The sequence below is a fragment of the Rhamphochromis longiceps genome, linkage group LG2 (assembly GCF_057381845.1).
Source record: "Rhamphochromis longiceps isolate RC_006_pf linkage group LG2, R_longiceps_female_GT1.1, whole genome shotgun sequence".
Taxonomy (NCBI): domain Eukaryota; kingdom Metazoa; phylum Chordata; class Actinopteri; order Cichliformes; family Cichlidae; genus Rhamphochromis; species Rhamphochromis longiceps.
The window spans coordinates 24154482-24176973 of NC_140558.1; the positions used below are offsets into that span (position 1 = coordinate 24154482).

At 39.2% G+C, this 22492-nt stretch overlaps 1 protein-coding gene and 1 long non-coding RNA gene across 4 annotated transcripts in view; one reads left to right on the forward strand and one right to left on the reverse strand.

The window, feature by feature from the left end:
* Positions 1–22492, forward strand: part of il1rapl2 (interleukin 1 receptor accessory protein-like 2) — a 506271-nt gene that overhangs the window by 404155 nt on the left and 79624 nt on the right. The window lies entirely within an intron of this gene.
* Positions 8897–13979, reverse strand: LOC146677215 (uncharacterized). 3 transcript variants are annotated; one of them, XR_014913406.1, is made up of 5 exons: positions 12783–13978; positions 12440–12506; positions 11841–11991; positions 11443–11519; positions 8897–10144 (listed from the first exon to the last, which is right to left on the reverse strand). It is a non-coding gene; the product is annotated as an uncharacterized LOC146677215 (long non-coding RNA). The 3 variants fall into 3 exon arrangements; XR_014913409.1 differs by lacking the exon at positions 12440–12506 and having other exon boundaries at positions 8898–10144; XR_014913405.1 differs by having other exon boundaries at positions 8898–10144; positions 11841–13979.

Here is a 22492-nt window from a genome sequence, read left to right on the forward strand (position 1 = left end):
ATGGATCGGATTACATTTTTTATTTTTCTCCGATATCCGATCCAGTAATTTAGGTCAGTATCGGACCGATACCGATACGTAATATCGGATCGGTCCATCTCTAGTATAGACATGACAAAATAGTGAGAGCACGAGGACACAATCAGTAAATTATAGTGAGGGACAGAACGCAGACAAGGTGAGAGGGAGCAGGAACAAAAGCAGGCAGGAAATACAGTGGAAACCCGGCTTACGAAGTCCCCATTTAACCAAAATTTCAAGTTACGAAGGCACTTAACGGCAATATTTCTGCCCGTGGTACGGCAAAATGCCCACGTAAATAGATAAAATAGAAAATTTAAAAAAATTAAATTCCATAATGTTATATACATGTACACGTACGTATGTATGTATGCATACACATGCTTTCTTCAACCTCTGCCACATCCTCCTCCACCAAGAACTTCATCTTCAGCCAGCATCGCCTCACTCAAAAGACGATGGAAAAAGGTGCTTCGACTTACGAAAATTTTGACTTACAAAAGACCCTCTGGAACGAATTAATTGCGTAAGTCGGGGTTCCACTGTAAAACCAGAGTAAAAGAGGACAACAAGAGAAGCTCATGCAGAGAGGAAGATGCTGACGGCCAATATGGGAGAAGGTAATAATACATTAAAAAACACACTCAAACTGAATACTGTGGCCTAGTTAGTTGAAGGAATTCAGGCTCTACATGTGGACAAATCCAGAACTTGTCAGACTTGTGGCCTGTACTCCAAAGCAGGATTTGGCAGATAATTTAGGGGTAACTGGGTTTTCAGTATCACAGAGGCGGTGCTTAAGGAGGAGTTATACAAAACCACTGATAACCACACAATTCTTCAGAAACGAGCCTCACCATTTCCAAAAGACTCTGCGGACCTCTCTGCATGTAAGAAAGTTTAAAGTTTTTAGAGACTATCAAGTTTTCATTATTCCCTTACAAGCATCAATAGGAAATACAGTTACTCTGAAGCAAACAAGCCTTAATATGGAGATCTTGTAAAACAGAGAACCTCATACTTAATGGAATCATAAAAATTTCCAGGTAGGCTAAATATACTTGGCAGTTTGAATTCTGTTTTCATATTTGTTTGTTATTTGCTCACGCACCATTTAACTGCGATGCTGATTGAGGCTGATTACACACAGTTGGCATTTTTTAGTGGCTTTCTCTCCTGGCGTCAATTACACTTTCCTACAAAGCACTTTTCCACTTTGATAAACAGTACACACACACATATATATGTATCTTTTTAATCCTTTTCCACACACTCGCACGCTTTAGCTATAGCAAGTGCTTGTGCACTGCATTGTGTTTTTAATCTCTCTGTATTATTTCGCAGAGGTGGGACCAAGTCATTGTTTTGCAAGTCTCAAGTAAGTCTCAAGTCTTTATCCTCAAGTCTCAAGTCAAGTCTCAAGTAATGTCAGGCAAGTCAGAGTCGAGTCTCAAGTCACTGGTGTAAAAGTCCGAGTCAAGTCACAAGTCTGAAACTTTGAATTTCAAGTCCTTTCGAGTCTTTAAAAAAAAAAAAAACGAAAAAATAATGTTGCAGTTATGCTAAATGTAAATATTAGACCATGTAATTTTAAAATCTGTGTTTTTCTCAACACATGACAAAATAGTGAACTTAGAAAATATACACAAATTGTGAAATTGCACCTCTTTAAAATGCAGCTCAATTAAACCTAGCTCCAAGAATAATTTTCACCGACAGTTCTGAGATAAGCTGCATGTTATTCTTGGATGCGGTTGTAGGACCGGCTTTAAAATCGCATGACAAAAATATCATACACATTAAAAAAAACTGTATCACCAACGTAGCCTGGACAACATTTGCTAGTTAGATGAAGTCAGCTATCTCATCTTAGCATATTTATATGCATATTTATAATCATACGGTTCTTGGAGTGAGTGCATACACTCATGAAGTTTAGTAACTTCAGGTCACTGCAACAAGCCCAGGTACAGTTTACCGACAGATGGGTACAGGACCTTGAAATGCACCGTGTAGAACGAAAGACCATCGTACGTATCATAAGTTTACCAGTCTCACAAATTGTCGTCATAAATACACATTCCTTAACCGTTTATTAATAGGACCTTTGAGCTCAACGGTAATTAATTAGTAGTGGAAATAATTTCTGGTACGCGTTACAGAAATGTAGCAGTGACAATAATACTGTATGCTGTAATCGTACTGGGCAATTAGTGATACAAAAAAACAGTTTTATCCTGTGAATAAAAGTATATGTTTTTGTCAATGTACCATAATAACAGAAGCGAAACGCAATATTGTGTCAGGACAATTCACTATTTATGCACAATAAATAAAGGAGCATAGCGCGACAATTTCTGTTCAGCGCCAGACTTGCTTGTAACCTATATCACCAATTATGTTATGAAAATGACGTATTAAGTACTAAAAAACACTGACCTTCGTGTAAATGCTTGGAGCAGACTAACCTGTGAGCTGGAGTGTTCTGGGACGTTATATTTGATCTTTGAATGGCTGCAATCCAGGGGCCTGTTCTTCGTACCGCGCTAAGTGAGTTAGCTGGATGAGATTGTTGACGATTTCGCGTGATCCTGGATCGTTCGGTTCCCCGAAGCCCATCCGGGACTTGCTGTCATAGCAACAGAGCCGTAAGCGTAAACCTGCTGGGGAGCAGGTTTACTTTATGTAAACAGGATTAGATCGCGGCCACGCAGGTATGTCCGCGTCATTCATACGAAAGCAACAGCGATATTCCACCACTGTTTCACCATAAATAAATAACATCAATGTAACTAAAGATAATGCAGCACTTGATCCTTTTATTGATTTCACACAGATACATACAGGTCATTTCCTAAAAAAGGGAAATGTACTATTAACATTCTATTACATGTATGTGATTATTACAGATGTAATTCATATTTCAGAGTAGTAATTGTAAATTACTTCGTGTAATCAAGATGAGAGACCACGGCTATAAAAGCGAAGGTGGATTTGGGAAGCCTGTCGCAGTCATATCCTGTCCGTATACGCGAGCCACCCATTGCGGAAGGTGCAAGATTGATAAGGAGAGTCCTCAGAATTCAGCGTATATTGCGGGACAGACAGGATCCTTTAGCTCAGCGCGACAGTGTGCTCATAGAGAGATATCGATTTTCCCGTGAGGGTATTATTCACTTAACCAACTTGTTGACGAGGGGGTGCAGGACCACCACCTGTCTTTTTTTTTGCTCTGCCCTTTTCTTGGTTGCTGTTATGAACAAACAAACAGAGTATTCCAGGGTCTCTTTCCAAGAGACGACAAGCAATATAAGTGATAAATATTACCATTCTGTAGAATATTCTTATATTTCACTTTTACTTGTTCCCATGTTCTAGTGGGTCCTGTTGTGGCTCTAATGTGAAAGGGGATATAATATAACATATTATAATATAATATAATGTAATATAATATTGGATAATATGGTGTGATATGATAAATCTACCCTACCGCCTACTGGTGTTGGCCAGAGGGGCCGATGGCGCAATATGGCAGCCTGGCTTCTGTCAGTCTGCCCCAGGGCAGCTGTGGCTACAACCGTAGCTGCCTCCACCAGTGTGTGAATGTGAGAGTGAATGAATAGTGGCATTGTAAAGCGCTTTGGGTGCCTTGAAAAGCGCTATATAAATCCACTCCATTATTATTGTTATTATTGAATTACTTACGAGTTTGATTTGTCAGCAACTTTCTGCCAGCCCTCTCTCCTTGCTTTTGCAGCCTTTGCAGTGTTCCCTTGCGTTTTAATTAAACTCTGAAACTCCTGAAATCCCTCACTCAAGAGTTCTTGCTCTGCCCTGTTGGGCCACCCAGTGATCTCACATTACTTCATCCAGCTATACTAATCGTCAACAACAGGTGTGTTCGGGGAACCGGAATAGCGAGCTCAGAGTTAGCGCGATGATTTGGTCTTGGATGTTTCATTTGATCTTGGATGTAGTAAGCGACGTACGAAGCACAGGGCCCAGGCCATCCGTCGTGTCTTTGTTACTTCGGAAACATGGCTTGAACAATTTCTCTTCAACGAGGTAATCCGATAACAACCGATCTCTTTACCCGTCGGCTTCCCGTGGCCGTCATGCGACCAGCTATTGCAGTTAATAATACAACGGCTTCTTGACATTTTTGTGTTTCTTTTTATCGCTGTATAACTGATTTTAATTGAAAGCCTGCGTGCGCTAGTACCGCTTGCCACGAGTTCCCAGAATCCTTTGCGGTTCTACCCGTGAATGACGTCACATTTTCAATCTCTATATAATATGCATGTTAAATTTTATATTTGGGGTAAAATATCAAGTCTTTTCAAGTAAACCGGTTCAAGTCCAATTCAAGTCCCAAGTCATTGGTGTAAAAGTCCAAGTCAAGTCACAAGTCTTAGAACATTTTTTCAAGTCAAGTCTAAAGTCATAAATTTAATGACTCGAGTCTGACTCGAGTCCAAGTCATGTGACTCGAGTCCACACCTCTGTTATTTCGACCTCTTTTTTTGGTAATATCAGTTAACCCCTCCTGTTTCTGATTGGTCACCACTCTTGTCATGTGAAAGCCTCATAGCTAATTTGGAGAACCCTGGCTCGACTGAGGGAGCTGCGCTGCTCTTGCCTGATTGCCAACGTTCTTGTAAGCAATGCCAGAGCATCAAAAGGATTTCCTGGATATGTTGAACTCGCTTGATAATCAGTGTTTGGGTTGTTACACATTACCCATTACTTTTCTTAAAGTAATGCACTGCATTGCTTTTCTTAAAGTAATGCAGTGCATTACTTAATTACTCACCAGAGAAAGTAATTCAGGACACTACTCATTGTATTACTTTCTCATTACTCCAACAAATGACCTGAAACACACTGTCTCATAATTACCAGTTAACAACAGAAACCTACAGGCTACAGTCCCACACACCAACACAAATCCCAATCCTAATCAGGACAAATGTGATCTCTTACTGTTTAGGTGTGAAAACAAAGCCGAGGACACGAAGCAAAAATGAAAACCAGCTCTAAGAGTCTTCAAAGCCATCGTCACAGCGATTCTACTTTAGAAACATGAACAGATAGAAACAAAGGGTGCAAGCCTGACTGCTCATCACTCACTTCAGGCTCTGACTGTTGGACTGGGGTCAGCATACAGTCGGCTTTAGCATCACTCTGGGTTTTTTGCTAGCTTTGTGTTAGCATGCTGTCTGTGCAGATGCTTCCAAAGAGCCAAAGTTCTGTAAGCAGTATAATGTGGAGTAATGTTTTTATTCTGTACTGTAGTGTACTTGTATTGTTTTTTTAATGAAAATATCTCCACTACTGCTCGCCGCTCCACCATTGTCCTCCTCTGGCAGCTAAACAGCTAATGTTAGTGCTAGCAAGCAGGAGGAAAAAAGGACGTTTGATTGATTTTTTCCCCCCTCTCTATCACACGTAGGAGACACGGTACATCGCATTACATAAGCTAGTACAAGGTGTTTAGCCTTTCCATCAGCATCATAATGTTCACACGGACAGTTCTCTCCCTCGATCTAAACGGGCTTTTGACAGACAGGAGAGCGAAAATAGAGTGAAAATCAAAGTTGTGAGGGTGGAGTAAGAGCATCAAAGGGATTGAGAAAATAATTGCAGTTGAAAGGATGATCAATATGCGATGGACGTGCAATAAAGAATGGGTTTTGTTCTTTCTTTTACTCCTGCTTTCATTTGTCATCGGGGGGCTCATGAATATGGTAATCTGCTTTTGTTTGCTACCTTGATAGAGAAGGAGGGACTTGCAGAGAGAGAAAGAGAGATAGAAAACAAAGAGGGTGAGAAATGTCTGCAGTGGAGCTGAGATGGTGAAAACACCTGTATCCATCTGTTTTTACAGGAAAAAAATAACGGCAAGAAAAGAAAGAAGTGGGCTCCAAGGTCACAGGTGTATGTCGCTGGGAGAGAGGATAGTTAGGAAGAAAAGTGAACCATTTGTAGCCCAATGTCAAATAGTGGTTAAGCCTGTCTATGTGTGTGTGTAAGGCTTACTGTGTTGGGCGTACGAGGCAAATTACTGCATTTGAACAGAATACGATAAAAAAGCATTAAATCATCTTCCATGTCATGTTTCAAAAATGAATGAAAGACTCAGGTTTCAACCTGCAAGCCTGCAGTATTATAATTATATGATGCAGGAAATGAGGCCATTACTGGGTAATAATTAGATGTTTTTCAGTGCAATGACAATGAAAATACAGCATTAGATACTGTATATAAGAGGTAAGAAATTTACATTGAAACCACATATCATTCACAGGTTTTTTCACCAGTCGATGCCGGCTATGCTCAGAATGTTTCATCACAGTTTGACAATAGATTTCTTTCTTTCTTTTTTATTTGGACAGTATAAGAATCAGTTATCACACAATAATGCCACATTATTAGCTTTTAAAGTGGTTGTAGAAGTCATTCTAGGAAACAGTTAACTTTTAATCATTCATCCAGGCAGTAAGGAAAACTGTACACCTTCAAAGTAAAGGTTATGCTTTACCACTGCAAACAATCAAAAGGCTCACTTCATACTTTGGAGGTGAATTGTCTAACTTTTCCAGATTGCATGTCACTGTATGCACACACATGTATGCACATCTTCTGTACAAACTATGGTTGACCATGGAAACATGCAAACCTCTTTGCGATCAAGGCGATTACAAGTGTTTTGGTGTAACATTGTATATCTCTTTTCGATTAATTTCATGCAGTGCCTACAAGCAACCTCTTGAAACCCAGCTGGAGAATACACGTTTTCCCTAACACCTGTGGTTGTCAGATACTGACCAGTCTCTAGGCTTATGTGGTCGGGGCCTTAAATAGTCATTTGAACACCTGTTAATACTAGGATTGTATTTAATGCAACTTTAGAGTACGATTTGGACGTTAAAAGCAGGCTGTATTTTGCACATATGAGGGAGGAGTGTTTTTGAACTGGTGACATTTGTATAATTATTAATTAGTCTAGATTACACTGGGTGCTAAAGTAGTTCTCCAAATCTGCAAATCATCAGATGTTGTACTTCCATAATTTTGAAGCTGGGGTGAGTACTATGTGTGTTTGATGTAGCATCAACATACAGCTGAGAAGTGGATCATGCCGGAGATGTTTAAAAATATTTCTAAGGACAGAAAGGTAAATCACATTGCTGTGAAGTCACATGTCTTCCCTAATGGGGAGAGCCTCCAATTTTAAAGAACCACCTGTCAAGCTTCAGGGACGAGGATTTGAAACCCAAACGACATCATCGGAATCTTCCTTTTTTCCTCTTGGTTGGCACACTGACTTGAGTCAGTTGATGTGACTTCAAAGCTGCATTTTAGAAAGCAAATACCTTAAAGCCTCAGACCCCGAAGCTGTAGCTCAGCATTTAAGTGTGTTCCTTGATCTCCGGTGTGAGACAGACTCTGATTGATTGAAAATCAAGTGCACTGGTTATTTAACATCATTACACAGAAAGGCAACAGTGTGGCATTAACCTCGATTAATTATTGCATAATTTGATGCCTGGAGGCTGTAAATATTTATTATTCACAACAACATTCATTCTTTCAAGTTAGTTTGTCTGTTTAGTGAATTACATAAATATCACTTCATGCCTTTAGCAGGCAAATAACTTTACAAGGAGGTAAGATTATATAGAAAAACATATGTACAGCATGAATTTGGTAGGTTATTTTTTTTTTCTTCTGTTATTTAAGCCAGATGTGTCAGAAAAATCCGAAAAGATTTGGCTTTTGTTAAAAAGTCATATTTTACATGTCTTTGGTTTTATGATTTCAAAAACCTACCACTGAAACTCAAACCTCAGTGAGTTAGTTTTTGGAGTCAAGACAAACAACCTGGTAATAATACACGTAGTCCAGTAGTTTGTCCATCAAATGGACTAAAAGTTGTCAATAAAATCAATGCAAAAACAAGCATGCAGGCATACAAGTGAGGATTTGGAGGGACACAGTTTTCCTTGTAAGTTTGCCTCTGTGCAGCATCACAGTGAACTTTAAATAAAACAATCTTGATGTGATTGAAGCACAGCTTTAATTTGATAAAGTTGACACTTCAATTATGTCTTGATTCTTTGTACACAACCACAATGGATTGTAAATCAGAGGATGTTTTATTTTTTTAACTTATGTCGTTGCCCAAGGGCAGCAGGTGGTGCAGTGGTTAGAAATGTCTCCTCACAGCAATTGGTCCTGCGTCCTGCTCGTGTTTTCGTGGATTCTCTCTGGGTACAGTCCAAAGACATGGGGGTTAGGTTAACTGGTGATTCTAAATTGGCTGTAGGTGTGAATGGTTTTCTGTCTCTACACTGTAAAATATAACTTGTTGTTTCAACTTAAAAATATCAGGTAAAGGGCTGCCTTAAAATTTTAAGTTAAGTCAAGAAATAAAGTTTGTTCTTGTAACACAACCAAATGTTATGTTGAAAAATCACATGTTGTCTAAACTTTCATCTTAGTTTAGTTGACTGAGATTTGTTAGTCAGTTCAACTCCTTTAATTGTCATTTTTACTTGGGGAAACCCTTTCAGCTAAATTAAAATAATCTATTGTTTATTAAACTCTTGTCCTAGTTCAGTTGACTTGGGTTTTTTAGTTAATTCAAATACTTTAGTAGGTCTTTTAACTTAGGAATCTATTTTAGCTTAACTAACATAATCTGTTAGCTAAATTGATTTAAGTTTATTAATTAACTGAGCTCCTTACGGTAGCTGAGTGAACTAAATCAGTTTCATTTTAATTATCAGAGTTGATTGACTGGATGTAAAGAAAAATGTGTATTGAACATCTTAAGTTTTTTTTAAGCTTTCTAACACCCATTTCAGCAAAACTACCTGTTAGGTTTATCTTAGATCTCAGGTTTAAATATCTACATTCCTTTAAATAAATTTTCTGTTGTTTACAGAAAAAAAAATAAAAACTCACAGATTCCATTAAAGTGTATCTGATCATTTCAGGCAGAAGGTTTGTTTTAAGAACATGACAAGACAATTACTCATGAGCACCCAACATTCACCATTTATTGTGCCATCTTAGTCATCTGAGAAACAGAAAAATCAGGCTCACAATCCATCAAAACTCAAAAGTTGCTCCCTGTGAAACAATAAATTTGAACTTGGTCTTGAAGATTAAATTCTGGGTGAAGATTAAATTCTGACCAATACTCTAGGAGCAGTAGTGATTCTTGTGAAGTAACTACATAAAGTCTGCATTAATGTAATGTATCAACGGGAGACTTGCTATTTTAGAAAAGTTATTCTTTACATTTGCAAAATTTTAAAACTTCACTGTGCTCAGTCACACCTGTTAGCATAAAACTTGAAATATTAAAATAGTACAAAACCTTTGATAAGTGACAGTAAAGATCAGTTTATAACAACTAAGACATCAAACTCTTGTATTTGTCTTTGTTTACAATTGCAACAAATTCCACAGAACCAATATCTCTGAAAATGAGTGCATGCTTCTGAAACATTTGATAATATGAATATTTCAGAAACATTAGTTTGAGTCTGCTCAATTGCAAAACAAAGGAAAAACTACTGACTTGCATGAGATAAACATCTGCAGAGTCCACCATTATATTGTTGTTCACATAAGTTTCTTAAACCATGAGCAAATGAGTAATTGTCTAATCTGGAATGTAAAGTGTAGTCATTTAGTGACATACAAAAGTGAGAATGAGAACTTGCAAGAATAAAAAAAAACAAACAGTAAAATAAAAACTGTCCTTAACACTAAGGCAATTGTATGCTGTGAGCATACTATTACAGTTCTGCTTGGCGTTCTGCAAGAGTCTGTTTCTTAGACCATGCACTAGTGAGATGCACTGCCTTCCACCAATGTTCATTAGGACGTTCTGAATGACTTCAAAGATGCCCTTAACTTCCTTTGGATAGTCTATGCTGAGGGCAAAAAGAAGGCCCATCAGCATGGAAATGGCACTTGAGACATCCCTCAGATTAGACAGGATTACTGCCGCCTCAAGGACAACCAACACATCGATGATGTCTTCTTCTTTCACCATCACAATGCCAACTTTCATCCCCTTAGAAAACGTGTCTTCAATACCTGTCAGCTATAAAAGGGTTCAAAGACAAAATAAAATAAAATTACACAATTACACAATATCCCTCGTGCTTAAGAATTCATGTCTTTCCAAAGAAGAGCCATACTGATACCTTGGATGATGGTGATTGGCTTTGAGTAACACTTATTAGTTGTTAAAGTTTTTTCAGAATGAGATATGCACCCCCCAAATCCATTTCTTGCTTTAAACAAAGACCATGTTCATAAATAACTGAGCATGTCTTCAATTGCAGAATTCAAACAAAATTTTCAATTTAAATGGTAAATGGCCTGTATTTGTATAGCGCTTTATTAGTACCCTAAGGACTCCAAAGCACTTTACACATTCAGTCATTCACACACATGGGTGGATGACTGAATCGTGGCTCAAGAGTTGACAGTTCGTCTTATAATCGGAAGGTTGCCGGTTTGAGCCTCGGCTCCGACAGTTTCAGTCATTGTGTCCTTGGGAAAGACACTTCACCTGTTGCCTACTGGTGGTGGTCAGAGGGCCCGGTGGTGCCAGTGTCTGGCAACCTCGCCTCTGTCAGTGCGCCCCAGGTTGACTGTGGTTACAATGTAGCTGCCATCATCAGTGTGTGTAAATTTAAATCTACTTATGCCAAATATTGGCTGTGCTCTGAACCAAATCTGGCTGAGAATACATGAAATGTGCAAACTGCAGCTACACTACAGGATCAGATTGTGGCTCGATCGACAATGCTTCTTTAATCAGTTTATTGATTAAAGTTTATTCCCCCCCCCCTATATTAACAGCATAAAAAAAGAGCATATAGACATGGCTGAACAGGTTGCATAATTGGCATTGAATATCAACATCCACCTTTACCCAGCTGCCCAATGACTCTGGGCCAGTAACCTTTAATTGCTTACCCAGTCTACACAGTCTCTTTTCCAGGGTCCAGGACATTTCACCAAAGTATTGCCCCCCACAGCTGTAGCAGCCACTGCAGGCCCTTAAATATCCTAATATCTCTGCCATTACAATATACAATGTGAGAAATCAAACGTAAAGCTGAAGTGAACAGTACAGCAGCGAAATGTCAAAGACCCTGGTGAAGACATGAATAAACACAAGACACTAATAATATCAATGCTAGCTTGCCAGTTAGTTTCTCTGAAACCTAGACCAAATCCAGTGTCAAAGATTTTGTAATAATACATTTGGTGAGGAAAAAGTACACATGTTATCATGTGGTATCTATTGTTTCATATATGCCACATGTTTCATTTAAAATCCACTGTGGTGCTGTCATTATTAAATTTACTAAAAGAAACAATGCTAACCTTCACAGTCTTGAAAGTGTGTGAGGGATCTTCCTTTAGAAAATGAGGTCCTCTGTCCTCTTCCTTTGTGTAGGGATCTGGTCAAAGAAGTCAAAAAGAAAACAAAAACACTTTTTAAACAGTGTTTATGAAGCTCCAAATTCACAGCTTTTTGATACATAATTCCATCAATAAATGATTATCATTGGAGATTTTGAATCAGGCTTATCAGGACATTCAAGTAGAATATGATATCCAACCTACCACCAATATACACAGTAAAAGTTACCACACTAAATGTCCAGTTGTGAAATATGATGACAGACTTTACTTATCAGCTTTCTTTCAATGAGTTCATCAGTTGAACTGGATAACCTAAAACTTAAACAAAGGATTAGATTTCGCAGTTGAACACTTACATCATCACCGAAGCATTTTATGAGGCTGGTTAGCCTTCCTATGCCGCTCTTAATTTTGTACAGCTCCACGAACCTTTCCATAATGGTCAAGAACAGCAAAAAGAAACCCTTTCAGGTCAACAGATGTAAGACGGGCAAATTCTGCTTCAACCTGAGCAACAGAAGAAGAGGGGTGGAGAGTAAAGGGCAGAATAAAAAAGATTCTTTGAGACCCAAATGTAAGCAAACCGTCATCTGAGGCCCATTAGAGAAAACACAAACACACAAAAGCAAACAAACAAAAAGATGCACTTTACCTGAAAGGAAAGGAAGTTCAGAGAACAATAAGCTCTGTCTTGAAATCTTTTAAAGTAGAATGATTGTGTGATGTAAAACTTTAGTAAACGTGCGATTAAAAGAACACTGAGTAAAAGGACAAGTAACAATTTCCTTATTCCTCAGATGTTTAGCTTGATGAGCAATACTGTTTTAGTCCAACTGCCTCATTAAAGTTACACAACAGGCTTTTTACATTAAAGCCAGCAAGTCCATTATATACTCCCTTTTTATATCTGAAATACTGTGCACATTCTGTGTATATGTAGTGGACGGCAATTTACCCAAAAGAGTGCAAAGTTTGCAAGTCCACCTCATTTAAATGACAAAGTCAGATGTGATCATCTAGACCTGTGAAAATAAATTAATGACAGCAGGTATGGATGTTATTACAACCACAAGAACCTAAACGGTCTGCTCCATTGCTTTTGTTAATGAATCATTTGTTGGTAGCACGTCTGAATATTTAGTTTATGCCACCTGCATGCGATCATCAATAGTGCAATATTACTTCTTAAGAAGTACCCTGACACTACAATCTTTATATCATTTGTTCTACAGAGCTATTAAGTTACAATATAATCTGTGGTGTTTCCAATATGACAAAATGCACAAATTGTAACTTACCATTTGACTCCACTGACAAAAATAAATCCCCAGCATCAAGTTTGGCTTCACAGACCTAAAATAAGTAAAATAAAAATGTAAGTTATAATTATATTGTTTTCGCCATTTATTCATGTTTGCTAATTTTCTGATATATTAACAATGTTAGTTTTGTTACAATACAGGGAATGCAGTTCAATTAAAAGGTAAATTATGCAAAAAAAAAAACCCAAAAAACTTCTGCAGTATACCATGCCAAAAATCAGTGTCTCTTATGCCAATTATTTTATCACTATAGCTCTTTTAGAATGGAAACTCACACAATCTAGTCATACTGATCACAAGAGTTCAAAAATAAGTTAAAATAGTGAGCTGTTGTTAAGCATAAAGCATTTCAGGGTAACAAATAACTGCACAATATAATTAAAGCAAAAACTGGAGGACTATCTGATAAAATCTAATATAATGCTGGTTTGTAGACCATATTTTGTCTCAATCCTCAGTGCACTCTTGCAGCTTAGCATGCAGCAGTTAATAACAACTTAAGTGATTACATAGGGGTAAACAGATGACAACAAGCATGCCAAAAAGTTCTTTTTGAACCCAGTCAGTGTTGAATTCTCCCAATTCTTTGAATCTTTGGGCTGAAGGAAGGACAATACTCGGTGTATAAATGCTCAATCAACAATCATTTATTTCCATACAATTCAACAATAAGAGCATTACAACGTCCGGACGGGAGAGATGCTACCAGAGGGTCAGGCACATGTCTCAAAATGGTGACGGGTTGCTCAGCTTTTTATAGTCTCTAGTGGCCCCCAGCTAGTCGTAAAAGCCAAAACATCACATTTTTTCTCTGTTACAGCGCCTAAGTTATGACCTCGGCAGTTGTTTCTCTGCTTTCTGTAAGGTGGGGGTGTGGAATGTGGTCTATCTATCTCCCCTGTCTTTAGACACAGAGTCTCCTGCTTACAACCTTCTCTTCATGATTCAACACTTAAGCATGTCAAGAAAACAGTGTAACACATTCCCAGCAGATCAAGGATACAGAGTGATGCACATTTATCTAATGAACTAATATGTGAATATGTTCTGTTAACTCAAAAGTATAATGAGAACTAAACTACATACAGCTCACACACTCTATATTAAAGGGTATAATGTGATCTACAGCAGTATTCTAATTCAACTACTTTGATTACATATATAAGGTAACATATAATAACAGAATAATCTAATAATTCCCCCTTTTGATCTCTGAAAGAGATCACTTACAACATGCACTCCAGGGTCGCAAGGTCCAAGTTTTCTTGATCCTGAGGCCCTCTGTCCCCCTTTAACGGGTGGACCATATGTGGGATGACCTCTGTGTTCACGCAGTTCAGATGCAAGCAAAGTTAGATTTACAACCATAACAGCAGTTACAGATGACTCTCCCATCACTCCCCAGTTCTCCCACAGCTTTATTTTGGTGCTCCAGTTTTCCACTCCCATTTTAATGCCCCCTTATACCTTTCAAATGTACTTAGACTAGAACCTCTGTCTAAGGAGCTTTTAACCTTTATTTTTATTGCTGCAGCTACCAGTGTCTTCCAGTTGGGTGATTCTCAGCTTCTTTCTTCGACCTCCGGGGTTAGACCACCCTTTAGTCATTGCACAGTTCTGGGGATTATTCTGCCCCGATTTCAAACAAGGATCTGTGTGTTTTGGGGTCACCGGCGTGTCCCCCTTTTTGCCAAGAGCCTCTTGAACCTCGTTGGTCTGGTGTTCCTGGTTTTCGCCAACCCCTTCATGGTTATTGCTGTGTTTGTGGGATCCATCTTCTCCAGGAGCCCAAACGTCATGACACTTGACCCCAGTTGCTGTCTCGGCTGTCCCTACATCTGTCTCTGCTGTGAAGGGTCCTCACATCTCCGTGTCCCCGTCTGGTGTCTGTTCCTTTCTCTGCAAGAGACAGAAAACCAAAACACCTCTCTCCCTAGCCTTGATAATCTAATATTGTTATCCATTGTTCTTCTAATGATTCAAATTTGGTTTAAAATATTATGTTCAGAACCTATTCTAATCATAATCTATGTGTGTGTAAAAGAAATCAAAAATTAATGAACCATTTCTAAGTCTACCACATTATAAGCTTAAGTTTTACCATATCTAAATTATTAAACACACAAATAAAGTCATAAAATGTTCATAACACCATTGTTTGATGTTCGGACTCAACTCCCCCTTTTTGACACACTCCCATGTGTCAATTCATTGGAGCTAGACACTTAAAAGAGAAGGTTAGTGACATCATATCTGGTAACTGGTCCATCCAGAGCTGTAACATTTTGAAATGTACATACAACAAGCCAAACCACACCTTGGTCACACCAACCCTTTTCTGCCCCGAAGATGTCCAATGCCATCCTAGTATGGACTGTCAAAAGTGGCTTTAACGCTGACTATCCTGACAATCCATTTTATAACGTTTCCTGGTCAGATTTGCCAATCTCTGCACCAGGGTTTTAAACTTTTCGCCATTTCCATTAGTTGTTATTTTATTTAGTTTCGACTCCAGATTTTCAATTTTTACCAGTTGTAATTAGTTTTTACCAATTCTTTGCTAGTTTAGTTTAGTTTTTATTTTCTGAAAATCCTTAGTTTCAATTTAGTTTTGTTTGTGTTTTGCAAAAATTAAGTGTAACAAAATCCCAGTTCCATCATATCAGTCATGCTCTTCTGGTTATCCTTGGGTGTTGAGACTAATAACTATTAACTCTTGCCGCACCGTGTGGTCCTAATTTTGGTTCAAGTGAATTGATAATCTTTTGAAGGCGATTGTTTCACACCTTTATTTAGATGTCCCAGTCCTGTTGTCTCGGGATACATCACGCTGCCTTATCTGGGGTTAGCTGTTTTCTGGGGATGCGGGTTGAGTGGGTGAGCTCTTCAAGGAGGGGGAGTGTGCTCCCCCTGATGAGGTCTTCTAGGTAAGCTAGGTTAACCTTCTTGTGTGGGCTTTTCAAGTGCACTTTAAGGTTAGTGGGACTTTTAGTTTTATAAATGTCCCTCATGACCCCCTGATGACCCAGTATTTCATTTTTGCACACTGTAGTACACATTTTAGTTTTTGCTTGTAGCTCGCATACTCTACTTGCCACTCCTCTAATTCCTGATGTTTCTTAGAGAGGGCAACAGTACCTTTAAAATTATATCACATGTGTGGGGGTGTGGCCTTGCCAATTGTTTTGCCCACCTTTTCAAAATGGCTGGCGTGCCCACAAGCACATTTCATGGAAAAAAGAAAGGTAAGCTTGATATTTACATTTAAAATGTTTTGTTAAACTCAGATTTTTATTTTATTCTTTTTGCAAGTACCCCTCCTCGGTGGCGAGAAACTGTTGGTGTGGTCAAGTGGGTGCTCTAGAAACAAACGCTCAGGACAGAACAGTTATCAGTCATGTACTTCCTACAAATTTTGCATATGTTTTATTCCATATTGATCCTCTGAGTGTAATGGTACATTTTAATTTGAATTTATCCAAACTAAACACAATATTTTCTTTATTTACTTTGCTCTTGTTCTTTTTCAGTACCACATCCTATCAAATGTCCCTGTCGATTATATTCTACATTTAATAACTTACTATTTCAAGTGAGAACCTAAATCATGTGGACCAATGTTTATTATTGCATATCTCTATTCTGAATGTGGCCAGTCATTCATAGGTATTGTTCAATTTTGGCGATTTTCCTCTATAAAATTTAATTGACTTTTTACAGTGGCCTGCTGTGGTTAATAGTAACATATTCCAGTCATGAGTGGTATCAAAAGTCTTCTCCACTGTAGCATTTGGCATTCCCAATAATATAACATGATACCTTAATCAAAACACAGCTAATATAGCATAGTTTTCTTAATGCAAACATCGGTAACTCAAAATCAGCAACCAAAGTGTTAAGTCTGCAGTTCATACTTATGTGAAGCTAGAGTCTCCTCCTCCAGTCTCTCTTATCCTCCTGCTCCTGAAAAAACAAAACAAAACAAAGCGAAGCATCCACCCTTCTCTTGTCGGCTGGGTGAATTGTTTATGAATTGTTTATTGGCATTTACTAATCCTAAAGTGGGTGCAGTCATTGTCTCAGTATCAAGTCAGTCAAAACTTTTAGTCGTCAGTCCATCACAGTCCATTCGCATGCATACCTCCATACACATTCATACCAGATGTTGCTGATAATGGAGTCTCACGCGCAACCTATTCGAGCATCCATCACCAGCAAGATGACGTCATCATTTTAAAGGAAAACAATTCCTTGTTGTTTTTTGGGCCGGATTGACTCGGTGCAATCCTTTTAGATCAGTGTTCCCTATATGTGAATTTCTCCCAAGCCAATTACAATCATGGAGAAGCACACTTTGCAACTGTTTTTGTAAGAATATTTCATAGCGCTTTAAATTTCAATCTTTCAGGCCTGGTTTAAAGAGCTGATTGTTAAATCATAAACTCACAAAATATCAACATATCACCACCGGTGGATCACACCTCTCAGATGTTTTTTCTCCAGTGCACTGTAACAAAAACGAAAACAGACATAACCAACAAAATACTACTAAAATAACACAAACTAGGGCCCGTTGCAGACATGTCCAAGCATAAAACTATCCCTCTCTCGCTTACGAGAAAGAACACAAGCCAAAGCTCACTGATAAAATCAAGCTAGCGCTAAACAAAACCAAACAATCAACCAGAAATTCACAGGAACATTTTGCTTCCTGCCGGGACAATATTGTGTGGGAATGAGAACCTCAGGTGCCGTAACACCTTTTGTTCCTCCTTGAATTAAAACTCAATCACAGAAAATGCCGTACTCCGACCTAAAACTTACACTATTAATTCATCATTTTCACTCTGTGCCACTGTTCCTCATCAGGGCTGTGTGAAGCACAGCAAAGAATTCAGTCAAGGCCTTGAGCCATAAACAGACATCACGCACAGACATTGTTTTCATAACCAAACTTTTTTAGACCTTATTCCTAAAATCTACATAAATGCCCTCTGGGTGACATATAACACATTCTAAGTAATCAATGGCTCCTCATAAAAATTATGCATTGGGATGTTTGTGTGCAGCATTTTGCATATCAGCATAAGCAAAGCATTCTTCATTGCATCAGCGTGTATGTGTGTGTGTGCGTGTGGATCACTCTTCATTGCACAAGCGTGTGCATGTGTATGTGTGTGCATCACTTCTCAGTGAATCAACATTCCCGTGTGTGTGTGTGTGTGTGTGTGTGTGTGTGTGTGTGTGTGTGTGTGTGTGTGTGTGTGTGTGTGTGTGTGTGTTTGTTCATCACTTTCCTGTTCTGGTGTTCTGGGTAAACCACTGCCTGAAGCATGGCCTGGGGTCCTGCCCCCCCTCCTTTTCAGTTTGTTTGCGACCATTGCTGCTGCTGCTGCTGCTCAAAATTCAGTCCGTCCTGGTTCTGACCCCAATTAGGGCAGTCCTTTCTCCAGTGTCGATGTTCACCGCAGGTGAAACCTGCATCTTCTTCTGTGTTTTTGTCCATTCTGAGGTGCCTTCTGTCCTCAGTTACTCCTCTTGTCTCGGTCACGCCCTTTTTCGCCACCCGATCATCCGTGTTGGTCCATCACTGTCCTGCACAGTGTGAATGCAAAGTTATCAAGGTCAGCATTCTTTCGCTCGGCCTTACTTTTCATTCGGGCTTGGCGGGCGTCTCGTCACAGCTCTGTCAGCTGACGCAGTCTGGGAATTTTTCCCCCGTGTAGTGAAACGGGCCTTAGGTTTAGTGCTCTCCGTCTCGGCTGCATGAGATCACATTCCTGCAGGTCTGTTGACATTCTCAGGTCGTTGTTGTGGGTCCAGCTGTTGCAGCATTTGGTCAGTGTCACGTATGGGGGAGAGCAGGAGTCCAGTCAGCCTCGGCTTTCAGGGCCGGCAAAGCAGCCTGTAATTAAATATGTATAGAAAAAACAAAAACAAAACAAAACAAAAACAAACAAAAAACAAAAAACAAAAACAAACGAACAGGAAAATGTTGTTGTGTTGGCTGTGTTATTCAGAGGGGAGACAATGGGGCCAGGCCCTGTGTCAGCCTTCTCTCCCCCTTTTTTTGTTTTTTGTCTCCCGATATAATCAACTCCTAACCCACCAAGTTGACAGGACAACACCGGTATATGTTAAAATTCTTAAGATCATGTTTAAAAGCCCAAAAAGGAACTTTCTTTCATTCAGTAATCACTTTTATTAATCAATCAACAGAAAACATGTCACAATTTGAATCTTTTAACCACTAAATTTGTTGTGTCTTGCCTGGTTGGTTAGACCAGTGTTCCTTTTTTTTTTTTTTTTTTTTTAGTTAAATTGTTGTCCTGCAACCCAGAGGGTTTCTTTGTCAGTAATGTATAGACTTCATCATTTAAGTATGTTAATTTTTCTTTAACCTTGCTGGAAAATCTTCACGTATTCATGAGTGTAAGCTGTTTCTTCATTGCGTGTATGTGCATTTGTATAAAAGCAGGTTAATTTTATCTTTTCTCAAACTAGGCGTTACCTTAAAAGGAGCCTTTCTCTCAGATTTCTCTGCTTGTGTGTGTTTTTGTTTCACCTTTTTGTTGTGATGCTCCGGACGCCTTCCCAACCTCCACAAGTCCGTTGGCCCCAATTTTATGTGTTAAAACTTCTCTTAATTTCTCCTCTAATTCTCTCCTCGCTGCTGTCTGTTTCACAGCTGCTGATTCGTGCTGGGTGTGGTTCCCATTACCTATAATTTTGCTTCGGCCGCTGTGCTTGTGGGGGCAGTTGGTCCAGGTCCGCAGCTTCCTGTATTAACACACTAAGAGATTTATTTAATTTCATTTTCATCACTGTTAAACAGATAAGCAGGCAACTCGCCTACCTTGACAGCGTAAACTGTACGCCAGTCTCCCAACACATTCCTCTCTGTACTCCTCCATAATTCTCCACTGCACACCTCTTACTATCTCTCCTTTTTATTTTTATTACACCACAGAGTAATACACCCAATTATGCCCGTCTATCTCTATGTGGCTCCAAATTCCCTCTTTATTTTAATTTCACACTCGTCAGGGGACAGGCACACAACAATTTCAACCACTGAAACGAGGAATTCAACCTTTTTATATTTCTTTACTAATCTAGACTCAACCTTTGTTCGCAAAATGTGTCTTGTTCTAGTCCGGAATAAATGTGAACCCGCGATTACGCTGCGGTCCCAGTGTTATCCCGTAGCTATGCGGGGGCCCTCACCTCCCCAAGTCACCACCTCGGCATCCGGACGCCGCCGGTCCTGGCCGCGCGTCCACGAACAGGAGGGTCGCCACTCCTAGGGCAAAATTATTTCCACAGGTACACTAGGCATCAACCTTGGATCCTAAAATGTGTCTTTGCTCTAATGTCCTCCTAATCAAACACATCAACCGTCACTGTCACTGTGTTCAGACTTCACACACACAGCCAGAGCGCGCCTTACACACACAGCGCGTTACACCATCAGTGAGACACACAGAGAGCGCCTCTCATCAGCAGAAATTTGCACAGAAACCTCTGAGCTCAACTATTAGATCTTCTTAAAGCACACTGCACCATAGACCAAAATACCCCTTTCTCTGCGCTTATGACCGCCACAACGGGGCAAAGTCGCATCATAAAAGTGATGCTTGCATCCCCGAAGTTATACCCGACATCATAAACCAGGTTTTGCTCTATGTACTTCTTGGCAAGTAAAATTTTACTTTGTTTTATGACCGCAGCCCTTAAAAAAAAAACTCGACTGACGCCACAAACCACCGTCAAGCCTCTGTTCAATGTACTAAAATTAGCACCAACCACTACTGCACTTCACGGCCGCACCACCGGAACACGGCCATATCATAAACCAAACCTACGGACGTGTTTCGCTCTCGCGTTGCCAGCGTTCAACCGCACCGTGAAGCCAGCATCTGCTTTTCCTTAAATCAACTTCTATTTCATAGCCAGCAAGAGCCAGGACGTAACCGACACCATAAACAAACTTCAAACCTCAACTTCAATGTACTGGACTAATGGCCGCGTCTTCAGAATAAATTCTAATGTATTATTGCTACAGAAGCCAGTATTAGACAAAATTAAATGTGGAAGGTAAAGTGGCTGCAACTAGTCCAACGTAGTATGTTATTAGTATCTCGGTAGAAGCAGTTTACTGCAACTAGTCCAACGTAGTATGTTATTAGTATCTCGGTAGAAGCAGTTTATTTAACACACTGGAATTCAGCCTCAACTTATGTTGTTAGTATCTTGCGCCAAAAACCAGACACCGACAAATTTACTGTGAAAATACATGTGACTCAGTGAACAGATTAATTTGGAAAGCCCAATATGCACATTTGGTATTTATAATACAACAGGCTGTGCTTACCTTTTTATTTTTGGACCGGTCCTCTGTTCACCTCGCCTCACGATCTCACCAAAGGTCAAATCTGCACCTCCTCAGCACACCAAAGATCCGGGTCACACGGCACCAAGTTGTTGAATTCTCCCAATTCTTTGAATCTTTGGGCTGAAGGAAGGACAATACTCGGTGTATAAATGCTCAATCAACAATCATTTATTTCCATACAATTCAACAATAAGAGCATTACAACGTCCGGACGGGAGAGATGCTACCAGAGGGTCAGGCACATGTCTCAAAATGGTGACGGGTTGCTCAGCTTTTTATAGTCTCTAGTGGCCCCCAGCTAGTCGTAAAAGCCAAAACATCACATTTTTTCTCTGTTACAGCGCCTAAGTTATGACCTCGGCAGTTGTTTCTCTGCTTTCTGTAAGGTGGGGGTGTGGAATGTGGTCTATCTATCTCCCCTGTCTTTAGACACAGAGTCTCCTGCTTACAACCTTCTCTTCATGATTCAACACTTAAGCATGTCAAGAAAACAGTGTAACACATTCCCAGCAGATCAAGGATACAGAGTGATGCACATTTATCTAATGAACTAATATGTGAATATGTTCTGTTAACTCAAAAGTATAATGAGAACTAAACTACATACAGCTCACACACTCTATATTAAAGGGTATAATGTGATCTACAGCAGTATTCTAATTCAACTACTTTGATTACATATATAAGGTAACATATAATAACAGAATAATCTAATTCTGATATATTAACAATGTTAGTTTTGTTACAATACAGGGAATGCAGTTCAATTAAAAGGTAAATTATGCAAAAAAAAAACCCAAAAAACTTCTGCAGTATACCATGCCAAAAATCAGTGTCTCTTATGCCAATTATTTTATCACTATAGCTCTTTTAGAATGGAAACTCACACAATCTAGTCATACTGATCACAAGAGTTCAAAAATAAGTTAAAATAGTGAGCTGTTGTTAAGCATAAAGCATTTCAGGGTAACAAATAACTGCACAATATAATTAAAGCAAAAACTGGAGGACTATCTGATAAAATCTAATATAATGCTGGTTTGTAGACCATATTTTGTCTCAATCCTCAGTGCACTCTTGCAGCTTAGCATGCAGCAGTTAATAACAACTTAAGTGATTACATAGGGGTAAACAGATGACAACAAGCATGCCAAAAAGTTCTTTTTGAACCCAGTCAGTTATTGGAAATATTGCCAAAATGAACTTCCACCAAAATACAACAGCCTGTGAACTTGAAAGAAATTTACAAGTACAGAGACAATATGAAATAAGCTTTATTAATTAGCTGAGT